Source organism: Malaclemys terrapin, chromosome 8, assembly GCF_027887155.1.
Source record: "Malaclemys terrapin pileata isolate rMalTer1 chromosome 8, rMalTer1.hap1, whole genome shotgun sequence".
Taxonomy (NCBI): domain Eukaryota; kingdom Metazoa; phylum Chordata; order Testudines; family Emydidae; genus Malaclemys; species Malaclemys terrapin.
In genome coordinates, this window is record NC_071512.1 from 36,581,459 (window position 1) to 36,595,961 (window position 14,503).

General features: G+C 38.2%; 1 protein-coding gene across 2 annotated transcripts in view; it reads left to right on the forward strand.

Annotated features, from left to right (window-relative positions):
- PURA (purine rich element binding protein A) overlaps positions 1–4,940 on the forward strand; it is a 30,159-nt gene extending 25,219 nt beyond the window's left edge. The window contains exons 3-4 of one of the 2 annotated variants that reach the window (XR_008445951.1): positions 1,621–1,686; positions 2,739–4,940. The gene's annotated coding sequence lies outside the window, so the exon portion shown is untranslated. Of the gene's footprint in view, positions 1–1,620 lie in introns of both variants that reach the window. The other variant, XR_008445950.1, reaches the window with a different exon arrangement.
- Positions 4,941–14,503: the final 9,563 nt, after the last annotated feature.

Consider the following 14,503-nt stretch of genomic DNA (forward strand, 5'->3'; position numbering starts at 1 on the left):
CTGTCTGCCCCTAATGCTGCAGCTGGGGGGGGGGGGGTAATTGGGCAAGATGGAGGCATGTCCAGTGGGTGAATATTCAAGGGCCAAAATCAGTGTGGGAGGGGATCAGCAGGCTGCAAGTAGTAATTCCATCCCAATCAAATAACAACATGATGTTGGGTACGTAGGTGAGCTGGAGTATATGTCTGGAAGAAGATTCCTTCCTGCAGACCCACTGTGCTTCAGCATACATCTCTGAGTAAAGCTTTGTTTGCTTGGACTTTCCTCTGTGTAATGGTCCTTAATGGAGTTTATATGTATGAGAATAGCCTTGAAACTTTATAAGGTCCAAGTTCTCTGCAGTTCTTGTCATGGCATATGTTCTCCCATGCATGTGTATGTAGCACCTAATAAGATTAATACATCTTGCGACTTAAATATATAATCAACAAAAATGGCCAGTTTGTAAACAGGTGTATTGGTGGAGTGTAATCCCTTCTGTAGTGCCATGGTATTTTGTATTTCAGCCACATGCATTCTTGTATCTTAAAAGGTACAAAAAATAAAGAAATCTCTATTTGTAATGCCATTCACATACTTAGTGAGCTGGTTTACTGTAGCTGTTAAGTTTGTGTTTAGGAAGTTAAATGTAGTCGGTATTCAAGATGTCATAAACTTTAATCCTAAATTTTGAGTACCAGAAAAGTTAAATGAGGATTTTTTGTCCAAAAGTTTTATGTAAAGTTTTGTTTTCCCTTTGTATTTAGGTTATTTTAAAGCTGTTCTTTCTTTTTAGCCCTGACACACTGTTCTGTTCCATGGGGGTTTCTTGTCATCTTGACCTTATGTTTGTAAATATTATTGAGAATATAATGCTATATGTAAAAATGTGTCTGTGGCTCATGTAGTATGTTCTGTGGTTTGAATCAACCACAGAATTCTGGAACTTCTTGTATTTTGTACTTCGGTTAGATGTTAAACTTTTAACACTTCTTCTCATGTCCAATGTGGACCAACTCTTTATTTTTGGAAATAAATAAGCATGTAAATAAAATGAAAGGGTTTATAACCACTTATAAGAAAATTCTTTATTTAAAAGTCAGATAAATTAAATATTGTATATTTTCTGATATCTCATGTGGTGGGATGACAATCAAAATCCCAAAGGCTGAAAACCAAGTAGTTGTTGGGATGATGAGATACCATACTATGTACAAATGAATTTCTTTCAAGTAATTATGAAAAGAGCATCAGTCTCCCAGGCTGCCTGTCAGTCAAGCATCTTCCAGTTAACTACAGTGGTTTGGAAAGGGGGAGGGGGAGAAATTCAGAAGGAGGCATGCAGGGTTTGTTTGTTGGTTTAAATCTTATTTTCCTTTCAACATAAGGCTTCTGGTTTGGGGCACTTAATTTGCCAAAAATATTCTGTTGGATGTGTGGCAGGCTAGAGGGTGGTGAGCAATTCAATTTGAAACTGTCCTGTTTCATGGGCATGTTTCTTCCGTCTACCCCTAGTGTGAAATTCCTTAGAACTATAGAAGTTTAAACTATAGAAATCAGGAACACAATGACATATTTTTTTCTTCTCCATATAAACCAATATTTACCAGTAATCCTTTGTTTGTTTTTGTTTTTTGGCAGACTTTTACCAGTAAATATCGGTTTATTCCTGAAATCAGAAGCCCTAAACATACCTTTGTTTATAAGGTCAGTTGTCATTTCCTCTCTATCCTCCCCCATTTAATATAAATTATGTGATCTCTCAGGTAATTGAAAGGTACAAAGTTTGCTTCCTAGTTTTCCTCCTCTGCACTACCGAAAAGGGAATTTACGGGACCTAGAGAACGTCTATCGGCAATGTAGGTGTGAATTTACAAATTATTGTTTTAAATTTCAAACTTTTTTGGAAACTTACTTTTCAGACTATAGGCGCTTAGGTAAGAGGTGATGGTGGGCGCTCATAGAAATTCCCTAAAAAATAAATAATTAGGAGACTGATATTTCACAATATCGCGTGTAGTTCTGTTCCAGTATATTCATTCCTAGTCTTAGAAAGTACTTATCTGAAAATATATACTAGAAAATGAAAGTTCTCTCTTGCAATAGATAAAGGGAAAAAACAGAATTTGAACAGGATCTTTTTTTAAACTGTTGACAAAAATATGCTTTGAAGTTGAGAGAAGAGTCAAATAGTGAAACGTCAAAACTTAAAAGGACATTGTTGGGTAGTTTAGACCACAAATTTAGGTTTTCTGGTTATTTTACAAAAAAATTGAGTAGCAATACATTTGACAAAAGTCAATTTTATGCTTAAAAACCCAAAACAGGATTTGGAAGTATTTAAACTCTCTGTAATGTCTGCAACCAAACACAACAGCATTGTGCTCATACACAAGAGACAGAAGCTAGCAAGGAATAGAAAATGAAGCTGACTAAACAGACAAGCCAAATTTCATTCTCCAAAACAGGTGAAATGCAGAGAGTAAAAAAAGGATTTTAAAAATTCTTTCAATTTTAATTATCTACAGCGTTCATAATGCAAGACTATTTTCTATAGCTATTCAGTTGAACAATGTCCCTTTAAGGAGATGCAGCACAATTTACAAATTTTATCCTAGATGTGTTTCATTATCTTTGGTTTCATGCTCTCAGTACAAATCAAAGCTCTTGCAACCTTTGTTGGCGTCCATAGTGACTGGAGTCTTCCAGCAGTAAGTACATCTTCTGAGCTGAAAACTACCTTTCCTCCCCTTTTGCAGCCTGTGTGGTTCTGACTGCTGGCAGTTCTGTAGTACAGCAGCTTTAATCTGAGCAATTGAGACTGGTCCTACATTATCTTCAGACGGCTTGAGGAGGACTTCTGTTCCCAGTTTGGTACTCAAATACTCCATCCCACCTTGAGAAGTCACTTACTTTAAAAGGCAGTGATAGATTATTCTCTTTAGCACTAATGGAAAATAATATTGCAAAGCAGCTTTATTATGAACATTTGGTATATTCATAATTCCCATGCAATCCCAAATTGGAGAAAAGAGCCTGTTAAAGGTATATATTACTCTAGATTTTTCTTACTGTAAATATTGTAATTTTATAATCCTGTCAATATTTTATTAATTTACAAATATTTAACGAAGTTTAATCTGTGTGAGTTCAGATTTATTTAATGGTGTTCCACTTCTGTGGTTCCTGCTGCGGTCAGTATTGCATTATATTCTATGTAAGATTAACTTAAATTAAAAAAAAAGTTAACATTGATTTTAAATGCCTCTTTCTGGGAGAACAAAGTATAGAGGCGATTCTCTTCTTTAAAATGTAACACTTATACTCTTCAGTCCCAGTGCTAAAGTAATTTAATGAAATATTAGTTACAGCTTTTCAGAGCTAATGCAGCTAAACAACTGCACTTGGAACTTGTCATTTTAAAATTTGAGAATACTTGAATGTAAATGGCTTTTATCAGCCAGTTTTCAGTGAACAAGAATCTCTGCAATATCTAATGTATTGAAAAGCTAAACTCTTTATAATGAGTAAAGGGACACTGTACGATCAGTTTTAAGTTTTTGTAAAAACAAGTATTTTCAAAGACCAAGTTCAATAGAAATGTTTTCATTATTTTTTTAAAAATTCTAGTGAAAACAGATTTTTTGTTTGTTTGGCTGTATGCATTCCCACTAGCAGTGTTTGCATCCCGAAGATTGCAGCTTTGTGGTAATGTGTGTAAGCCAGAAAGCAACTAGAAATTGATTAGTTGCAGAACATGAAATCTTTTTCATTGTCCAAATTAAAGGCTCAAGCCTATGCCCTTTAAAGTCAGTGGCAAAGCTTTCACAGAAACAGCATCAGGTCCTGAGTGATCACTTTCTTCATCTCCCTCAGCACTGATGGGGAAAATAAATTAGATTTTCTAAAATTCTTTGTTTTATTAACCTAAGATTCTCTAAAGACATTTTCTTTTTTAAAATTAATTTTTAACCTGATTTTAACCCTTTAACAATTTGATTTTAAGATGTTCATGTTCTCTGCAGAATTATCAAAAGCAAAATATTTTTTCCTTTCAGAGGTCAGGGAGGATTGATCTCTAATGTATTCGCAACATGACTCTCCTTAAAGGATCCAAAATATCTCAAAGGTTTTTGTGGCAGGTGATACTTTTGGGTTTACAAGTTAATCTTTATTAGAGATGTGCCAATATATGCTGCTTATTGTAGTGTTGTTATATTTAGGCATTTTAGCTAACTTACAAATATATACTGTAACAGTATACTTTGTACAGACTTTATTTAAAAATTGAAATAAAGTAGGCAAAAAATAAAGATGTTTATTTTTCATTTAACTAAGCAGCTATCATTCTTTTGTTTTTAGTGTGTTTGGTGCCCAAGTAATCTCAGAACGATAAAATATTTTAGTTGATAGGCCACATTTCAGAAACTCTGTGGATATGTGTATGTGTATCTGTATTGTATGTTGATAACTGTTAACTCTAGAATGCAAATAATGAAATCATACTCGTTTTACCATTCAGAAGAGAAGTGTTTCACAGTTTGACTATATTTTCTGTTTTATGACAAAAAGGCATTTTATTTTTTGAAAGATGTTTATGAAGGGCCTGCCATCTGGCTTCTCAAGTCAATTTTTAAAATTCCAGAGTGGGGGTGATTACTTGTTTAGCCTTCGCTGATAGACCAAAGTCAGCTTTGACATCATATTGGGGTGCTGCTCAAATTTATGTTTTATGTCCTTTAAGTCAAAAAACAAAACAAGAAAAATCAAGATGTTAACTTCACTATAAAACAAATTCCTCACTGTACAGTAGAATGGATATCTCTAATCAATCTGTTGTCATTAATAATAGATTCTTATTTTTTTGAATTACTTATCTATTTAAAAGAACAGCAAGCATTGTATTTGCTAGTAAATATAAAGTGTTTACATGTAATTACTTAATAAATTATTTGATTTAAGATGGCTCTTATCAGTGCTGATTTTTAATGCAAAAAATTAATAATTTTTGGCTAATGTCTTTCAGCTCATGCTGTTCTTTAAAATCTCCTGAAGCAGTTTTTTTCCAATGCATCCGTTTGTTTTAAATTAAGTTCTGAGGAAGACAGAAAACATATGTTTCCCCAAGATTTCTGACAGGATTACTGTGTAACATTTTCCAACGTTATCTTCGTCGTGATATTTCTCTTTTCTATCCAAAACAAATTATAATGTCGAAGTGGAACAGTATGCTAATAGCTGAAATATTGCCAACTAATGGTACTACGCAGCCACAGTTTTCACTTTGTGAATCCTGGCATTTTCTTTCAGCTGAAAGTGGCTTGTTACAAGTAAACATCATTTTTCAAGATAATGAATTGTAAAGCCTAACACTGAGTGAGTTCAAACAAGACCAATGGAATGGTCCTTATATTCTTTCTCTGTTAAAACTTTGTGGGAAAAGTCACTTGTTGACTGGAGAGAGGGATGGCTAAAAGATAGTTGTCACTCACATCCTGAAGTGGCACATAGCTGTTCTGTGGGCAATTGCAGAAGAGCTGGAGAAATTCACAAGAGATGTCCTCAGATGGATCAAAGTCGTAGATTCTCAGCCTGAGGGTTGCAAGCAAGTGCAGGGGTTCACCACCTTCCTCGCTTTCTTAATGCCTTAGATAGGTCCCAAAACATTTTTATCTTGTAACATGGGGTCATGGTATGGAAAAGACTGAGACCACTGTTCTCTAATGATTATTGAAGCCATGGGTAATGATGATGGATGACTTAGAATGTTGGTGTTAGGAATTGTGAAAGTTAAGACTTTCTCAGTGTTGGAGGAAATCCAATAGGCTAGGTAATGAAAGGGATTGGTGCGCTAGTCTTGTATATCTGGAGTTTTGAGTTCAAACCCTAGCTTGGGTCTTATGTGAAAATGGGGTTGGTCTCATCCTAGACCCTGCTTGGTCACATGATGGAATCGGGCCATAGTTCAACAAGACTTCTGGTCTCTGTTCAAGAGAAGCAGAGACTAGACTGGAGGGAGGTTGGATTGTGTGAATTTGGGGGAGTGGTGTAAAGGGACAGGTCTGGAATAACAGCTGTTGTAATTTAGGACTGAGGTTTGTTGAGAGAGTTTGTATGGGATCTGGCCATCAGTTCGTTCTTTATTAACCCTACCAGCATTGACAATACAAAGAATGCAATCTGTTTCTGTGTCTCTTTTGCAGCCTGCTTTTGATACAGCATGCTAGTTAAGCCACAATGTTTAATTTAATGCTCTCAATATTAAATGTTAGGTTTAGAAAACGTGTCTTATATCTACAATTTCAGGTTTTTAGAAATGCATTTTTTACAATTTATTCAAGAAAAGAATCCAGTCAGTCAGAGGTGAGCAAAAGCTGAGGTTAACCCCTTACACTACCTCACCATTACACAAGACTTGTTCTGACTCCCAGCCAGAGGAGTTAGGCTAGGTATCATTGCATTCACCTGCGCAGCACCGTCACTCAAGTCTTCACACACTTATGCACACCCCAGCTCTCACCGGTCTTTAAAGACTCCAGGCTACATATGCCAATTTCAAACCCAAGCCCTGTCTTTCTCCTGCTCAATCCTAGATGTCACAAGATTCCACATACTCTGCTGCCACAACTCCAGATAATTATGCTTCCTACTTATTCTCCTGTGTAGCATGCTTGTATGCAACTTTTCCTCATATGAAAATGGTATGTGGGTGTGAGTAGTTGAACTCACAGTAACTGCCTTTCTTGTTTGGGGGAAGCTGAAGTGAAGCTGAGGTTTCAGATAGTGCAAAAGTATGCTACCATATGTAACACACACAGAGACCGAATGTGCTATATGAGTTTGGGCCAATGATTCACTAAATTGATATCCAGCGCCAAGCAATGGCCAATATGCAATACTCCAAAAGAAGGCTAAAACTTTCACAATGTACTTGGCTAAATTGTGCAGTAGCATATATGTCAAGAGAACATTTCCTGACCCCCTGCAGCAAATATCTGCCACTCTGAATCCTATTTGAGAACTTCTTTTTTAATATGAGTAATTACAGATATTGCTGGTCATAAAATTATCCAGCCCTTTTTAAAATTCAGCTACCATATTTCTCTTTTGTAATAATGGGGCGACACATTGGAATGCTGTTAGGAAAATGATCTTTGTCTGGCCCCATTTATTTGACATGGATTGCAGTTATAAAAGATAGTAAACCAGTCATGTGGCAGCTGGGCTCTATTGACTCCTGTGGCTACTCTTTCATTTTCCTTGTTTGGAAAATCAAATACAAATAAATAGGGCTGTTGATTAATCGCAGTTAACTCATGCGATTATCTCAAAAAAATTAATCATAATTAAAAAAAATTAATCAGGATTAATCACAGTTTTAATCACACAGTTAAACAATAGAATACCAATTGAAATTTATTAAGTATTTTGGATTTTTTTTCTACATTTTCAGATATATTGATTTCAATTACAACACAGAATACAAAGTGTACAGTGCTCACTTTATATTATTTTATTACAAATATTTGCACTGTATAAATGATAAAAGAAATAGTATTTTTCAAATCACCTCATACAAGTACTGTAGTGCAATCTCTTTATCGTGAAAGTGCAACTTACAAATGTAGATTTTTTGTTTGTTACATAACTGCACTCAAAAACAAAACAATGTAAAACTGAGATAATGCTGCCTGCTTCTTATTTACAATGTCACCTGAAAGTGAGAACAGACTTTTGCATGACACTTTTGTAGCCGGTATTGCAAGCTATTTACGTGCCAGATACGCTAAACATTTGTATGTCCCTTCATGCTTTGGCGATCATTGTGAAACCCTATGGCTTTCTGGTCACAGGACCACTTGTCAAAACAATTTTTTGCATGGCCTATGCAGCTGAGGAGGATCTGTCATCTGGTCTGAAAATCTTCAGATTCTTAAAGATCCCATTGAATAAAACTGTCTGAGGTGGGAGAGCTAAACGTTGAGTTTGCTCCTGCAGTTAAAATATTTTTGTTCAGTGTCATCAAAATATAGCCATTATGATAATTTAAGTCCCAGTTCCAACTATTCAACATCAGGTTCATTCAGGAGCACTCTGTTTCTTTGACGTCCCAAGATAGTAATTATGCCATAGAAACAACAGAAAGGCACAGACTTGAACTTGATAAAGAAGCTGCAGTCTTCTTTTACACTAACAACTTCACCTTCACTCGAACACAAAAAGCAACAGCAATAATTTGAAGTTCTTCGCTTTAGGTACATATCTCCAGACAAAGTTCAACTGGAAGGTTTACTAGTAGATGCTGCAAATGGAGAAAGAGGAAAATTAGAAGGAGACATAAAGATTCAGCATTGTCATTTAATGTAAAAAAGTTTATCAAACATGAGAAATAACCTGATAATGGCTGCAAGCACCCAGCCAGGGAAAAATGCCTTTCCACTTAATGATATTGATTCTACAACTGGAAAGAAGGCTAAAGAGTATTGAAGATAGGGTCCTAAAGATGCCATCCAAAAATATAGAGGAGTATAACAAAGGATTGTGTGCTATTTTCTCAGACAAGGAGAATGGAATGAGAAGGCTCAGAGAACTTCTCAGATGCAATCATCCAAAACTTCTGAACTTCATTGAGAGAGAAGTAACATCTAATGCAATGCTAAAGCATAATGTGGAAATTCAAATATTTTGTTGCAGTCACAAACAACTTAACAATTGGTTGGTTGAAAGAGGTGGGCTGACTCCCGACTTGTCAACGACGCTCAGTGGAACTCTTCACATTTGTTGCCAACTTCTGTGAGTCCATTGATACTTGCAGAGAGCCAGTGGAGTACTTTGATCGGAACATAGCAGGCATGCATCCAAAGAAGTGGGTATTCACCCACGAAAACTCATGCTCCTATACGTCTGTTAGTCTATAAGGTGCCAAGGACTCTTTGCTAAACTTACCAAAGCCACTGAAGGATTTTTCAAAGGGACTTTACAAATTACAAACAGATGACACTCCAGTTGCGGTCTCAATGGACATTTGGCTTGATCTATTTGATTATAAAGAACTGGGACCGCACAGGGGCAAAATGATTCAGAGATGCTGTAGAACCTTTTTATAACTCAGCCAACATGATTGATCCAAAACACAAAGGGCATAGGTTGAAACCAAAATAGGAAGAGGAGGCTGAAACATGGCTGATAAAACATGTTTTTGAGTCCCTTTCTTGTCCCATTTAAAATTAAAGATGCAGTTTTCCATCCCAAATTTATATTTGCAAAGATGGTTGTCAGTTTGTTGCCCCCCAAATGACAAAATATTATGTAAATAACCATGGAAGACAGGACAGCTGAAGGTAGAATTAACTATAACCCTGTGCTCTTGACACTTCAGTTCAATCGGGCATGCTTATAGTACATTCAGATTGGTTTGGCCAAAACTTCATAATAAGTTAGATGCTGAAATAGCAAATAATTCTGATATTGTTATACTTTGACTAAGGGAAGATACTACAAAGTAGTAAGCCAAAGTAGAGAACAGACTGAGACATTGCAGAACTGTCGAAGTATAAGACAGTAAAAGTGTAAGATGACAAACTTTCCTGTTTTAGACAATGTAGCTTTTTATTATTGAGGAATAAATATGCTTAGAAAGTGAGTTACATGATATGTATCTTGTTTAATGTAATAAAACCTTCCTGAAGTTTTTTGAGGTTTTTTCAGTTGGTGTTTCTGGGTGGGGAAAAGCATAGTAATCCTGGTTTTAAGAAGCTACACACTGGGCATGTATTTCCTAAATAACAAGGGAGAAGAATTCATTCTGATATTTCTTCAATACCACTTGCTTCTAGGACAGTCTGCAAGCACTGTTGCCACCATCTCCAATTCTCTGCCAGATTTCCCTTTTAGTCTCAGCAACTGAAGTGGCTTCACTTGATCTATTTTTGATCAAGATCTAGTTTATTTTTGATCACCATGTTTTAAAGATGAGCTGATAAAAGACTGGTCTTTGTTCCTGGATGTACATGACTGTTGGTCAGGGCTACAAAAAGGCTATGGGTTAGTGTGTGCAGGCCAGTAACTTTGTCTGCCATTAACTTTGTGTGACCTCTCATCTCATACAATGAGCATAAAAGGAGGGACTGTTTAGTGTTTACTGTACCCTTCAAAAGTTTACTTCAGTTAGTTTTGTGGAGATTCCAGTAGGCTCCATTAGAATCTTTCAAGTGGTCTCTGTTGGTTTCTATTGGAGGCCCAGGAGACCAAAAAGACCCATTGCTCTGTTGCACAATCAGCTGTCAGTAGAAATGACTTGGAAATGTTCACCTGGAATTTCCACTAGGGAGTTCCTCCTTAAATCTTGCCATAATTCTGTTTATCTTCACTGCCATGCTCTCGTCCTTAGCAATCTCTTTAAGATATGGCATCCAAAACTAAGCACATCACTTGAATGGTCTCGTTTGCTCTATAGTATTTCCTGTCATTCGCCTGGGTACATTCCCAGTGTACCACTAGGCAGACCCCTCATTGAACTAGTCCCAGTGGCTCCTGGCCTGTCACCACAGATTAAATCTATGGTTTGTTTATCCATAAAGCAACAAGAAAGTGAAATATTTTTCACTGATAGCCTTTGCATTTGTTTTGTGGCTTGCCACCATTAGTGGACTCTGTGACTGAATAATTGTTAGATGCAATAACATATAAGGAAGTATATTCAGTGAGCAGCACTCAATTTCACAGTAAATACAGACGCACAAACCTGCTTCTAGTTGGCATCCCAGTCTACTGGATTCTATTTGGATGAAATATGATTGAATCCATTGAGATATGCACTATGAACCTGTTCAGGCTCCAGAATTTCTCTTAAAGGATGATCTGCTGAAGCAGCCTAGCAATGAACATTTTAAAGCTTCCTCACCGTCTTGTTGATATAAACAAATTTTGAGTCTTCTTCGTTGTTTGAAGCCTAATGACTCCCAGCTTGTTCAGCCTCCACCCACCCACTCAGTCACTTGCCAGAGTGGGGCCTGTGTTTTATAATTAATAATGTGGATAGATTTTAGACATGGTTATACAAACTGCGGTTAATCAGATCTCAGGAAGGTCTTTACACCATTGCATAAATGGCTTGAGGCATGATGGGAGGTTTAAACCTTTCTTTAAGCCAGTAGATCGGTGGCCTGATGGGAGTGGAAAGCCTCTGTGCCCCGACAATACTTTGTCTCGACTTACTAACCTACGTAAGAGGCATCATCCAATGATGCTGTATGAGATGTACCTTTGATTAAAGAAAGTCAGTGTTGGGACCTAAACAACATCATATTAATATGCTACCAAACACAGAAAGATAGTACTGATTTGTGTTTTATTTAACTTTGATGTGAGTGCAATTTGAAATGCTTGTTTCGTTCCCTCTTGGCTTCAATGACGGGGGTGGGGTGTCGTGGGAGTAAGATCCCATATTTCGTTACAAATTGGACAACATCCAAAGAGAATGTTTGTGGACCAATGTGCCCCTTAGTCATGAGCACCTCCCAGAGCATCCCTGTGGCAACTACAGGAGCCAGTAACACGGAAAGGTAATATTAGGAAAGTGTGTAGTGTTTTTAGTTTCTTTTAATACTTTTCAGCAGATGAAAACCAGGAGAAGCCAGACCCTGTGAACATCCAGCTCTCTGCAGACCACATTTTGGGAACCTCTGTACTGATGAGTGTGTTTTCCAGAGGCAAATAAAAGCCACAGTAGAATATTCCCATTTGGTTTGTAGTAACTAAGAGTTGATGGAGGTGGGGATGCACGCTAATTGCTATTTCTTTCACTCTTTGAATAGCTCAGCCTGTCCTCTATATGACCAAGTAAAAGGCTCTGTACAAGCATACTTATTAGAGCTGGTTGGAAAGTCCCTGTCAACCACCTCCAAAATATTTCAGCCAAATACCAAACTTAGTTTAATTTGGAAATGCCACCACGTTGCCTCCTGGGAACTGTAGGTTGAGTGCCTCATGCTCCTATTCTTTTCTATAGGCTGGGATCCCTGGTCAGATTGCATCTCCCATGATGCACTATCGTCTTCCCTTGTGGGGAAGATAAGTGATGCATCATAGGAGATGTAGTCCATAGAGAAGAAGGGGAAAATAAGGCACTGAAGCTATAATTCACATGAGGCACTGTGGAAGCATATTCAAATCAAAATATTCTATCTTTCAGGTATTGGGTTTTTTTTTTAAAGAAACTAACTTCTCTGAGAAAAGCAGAAACTTTTTGTGGAGAAAAAAAAAAGTCAAAACCTCAATTTTCCATCAAAAATCAGTTTTGTTAATTTGTTAACCAGCACTAACACTGAATTCAACTGACTGTAGCAAAAAAAAGGGGAGGGGTTAGGGGAGGACCTTCTACAGAATCTCATCTGTCTGGTTTTGTATAAAAATAACTTGTTGACCGCTTATTGAAACAATTAGCCTACAGCCCAAAGAAAAGTGAAATTAGGTGTATCAGTCAATATTCATTCTGTTATCCTTAGGCAGCCATTCATCCTGGGGAAATTTTCTCAAGTTTTGTCTTTTGTAGTGTATAAATTGTCATGGCCACAATTATATCCCCAGCCATTTCAAAGAATAACTTATGTTTTTAAATGCTTTATCAGTTCTCCAATCATATTTTCTATACTCCCCATTCATAGTCATTAAATAATCCTATCTGGTGTAAATGTACATCACAAAAAGCTATACAATCAATGGGATGATACAAACCATGACAACAGTTAAATCTCAGGATACAAAATGTTCAATATTACTGTTCAGATGCAGTACTTCATGCATTTCTCTTGTCTCACATAGAACCCAAGCCAACGGGAGTCTTTCCATTAATTTAAGTGGGTGTTGGATTGCGCTGTTAATATCAGCTCTTCTGAGAGCTTTCAACAGCTGCCTTATTAATGTTGTTTTAAATGGCCAAAGGGCCACAACTTTAATAATTACATTTAAATGAAGCCAAACGGTCCTGGCTGTTTTTAGCAAGTGGGCACGGGTTGAGACAACAGTAAGGATCTCTGCTGCCTTTAGCTATTTCTGTTCTTACTGTCATGTAAAACAGCTACTCACTGAGTGTCTGAAGTCCTAACCAGCCTGCACCCCATGTGTACTATTGTGCTAGGCTATCATCTCCTCTCACAGAGGGAATGCTGTTCTCATGTCGAGTCCTCACAGTTGAGTAGATTGCAGTGGTGGTGTAAGCGTGTTGGTCCCGGGATATGAGACACAAGGCAGGTGGGGTAACATCTTTTAGTCAACCAACTTTGAATAGATCTGATGTATAATGCTTTATAAATGGCGTACCTTCATAGAATATCAGGGTTGGAAGGGACCTCAGAAGGTCATCTAGTCCAACCCCCTGCTCAAAGCAGGACCAATCCTCAACTAAATCATCCCAGCCAGGGCTTTGTCAAGCCTGACTTAAAAACATCTAAGGAAGGAGATTCCACCACCTCCCTAGGTAACCCATTCCAGTGCTTCACCACCTTCCCAGTGAAACAGTTTTTCCTAATATCCAACCTAAACTTCCCCCACTGCAACTTGAGACCATTACTCCTTGTTCTGTCATCTGCTACTATTGAGAACAGTTTAGATCCATCCTCTTTGGAACCCCCTTTCAGGTAGTTGAAAGCAGCTATCAAATCCCTCCTCATTTTTTTCTTCTGCAGACAAAATAATGCCAGTTCCCTCAGCCTCTCTTCATAAATCATGTGCTCCCAGTGGCAGCTCCACGCACCAACGCTCCAAATGCATGCCTGCGGCAGCAAGCAGCAGGTGGCAGTCTGCCGGCTGCTGTGAGAGCAGCAGTCAAGGCAGCCTTCGGCGGCTTGCCTGCAGGAGGTCCGCCGATCCTGCGGATTCAGACCGTGGACCTCCCGCAGGCATGCCGCTGAAGCCATGGGACCAGGGACTTCCCGCAGGCAAGCCGCCGAAGGCGGCCTGCCTGCTGTGCTTGGGGCAGCAAAAAAGCTAAAGCTGCCCCTGTGTGCTCCACCCCCCTAATCATTTTTGTTGCCCTCCTCTGGTCTCTTTCCAATTTTTCCACATCCTTCTTGTAGTGTGGGGCCCAAAACTGAATACAGTACTCCAGATGAGGCCTCACCAATGCCAAATAAAGGGGAATGATCACGTCCCTCGATCTGCTGGCAATGCCCCCACTTATACAGCCCAAAATGCCATTAGCCTTCTTGGCAACAAGGGCACACTGTTGACTCATAGCCAGCTTCTCGTCCACCGTAACCCCTAGGTCCTTTTCTGCAGAACTGCTGCGTAGCCACTCAGGCCCTAGTCTGTAGCAGTGCATGGGATTCTTCCGTCCTAAGTGCAGGACTCTGCACTTCCTTGTTGAACCTCATCAGATTTCTTTTGGCCCAATCCTCTAATTTGTCTAGGTCCTTCTGTATCCTATCCCTACCCTCCAGTGTATCTACCACTCCTCCCAGTTTAGTGTTATCTGCAAACTTGCTGAGGGTGCAATCCACGCTATTCTCCAGATCACTAATGAAGA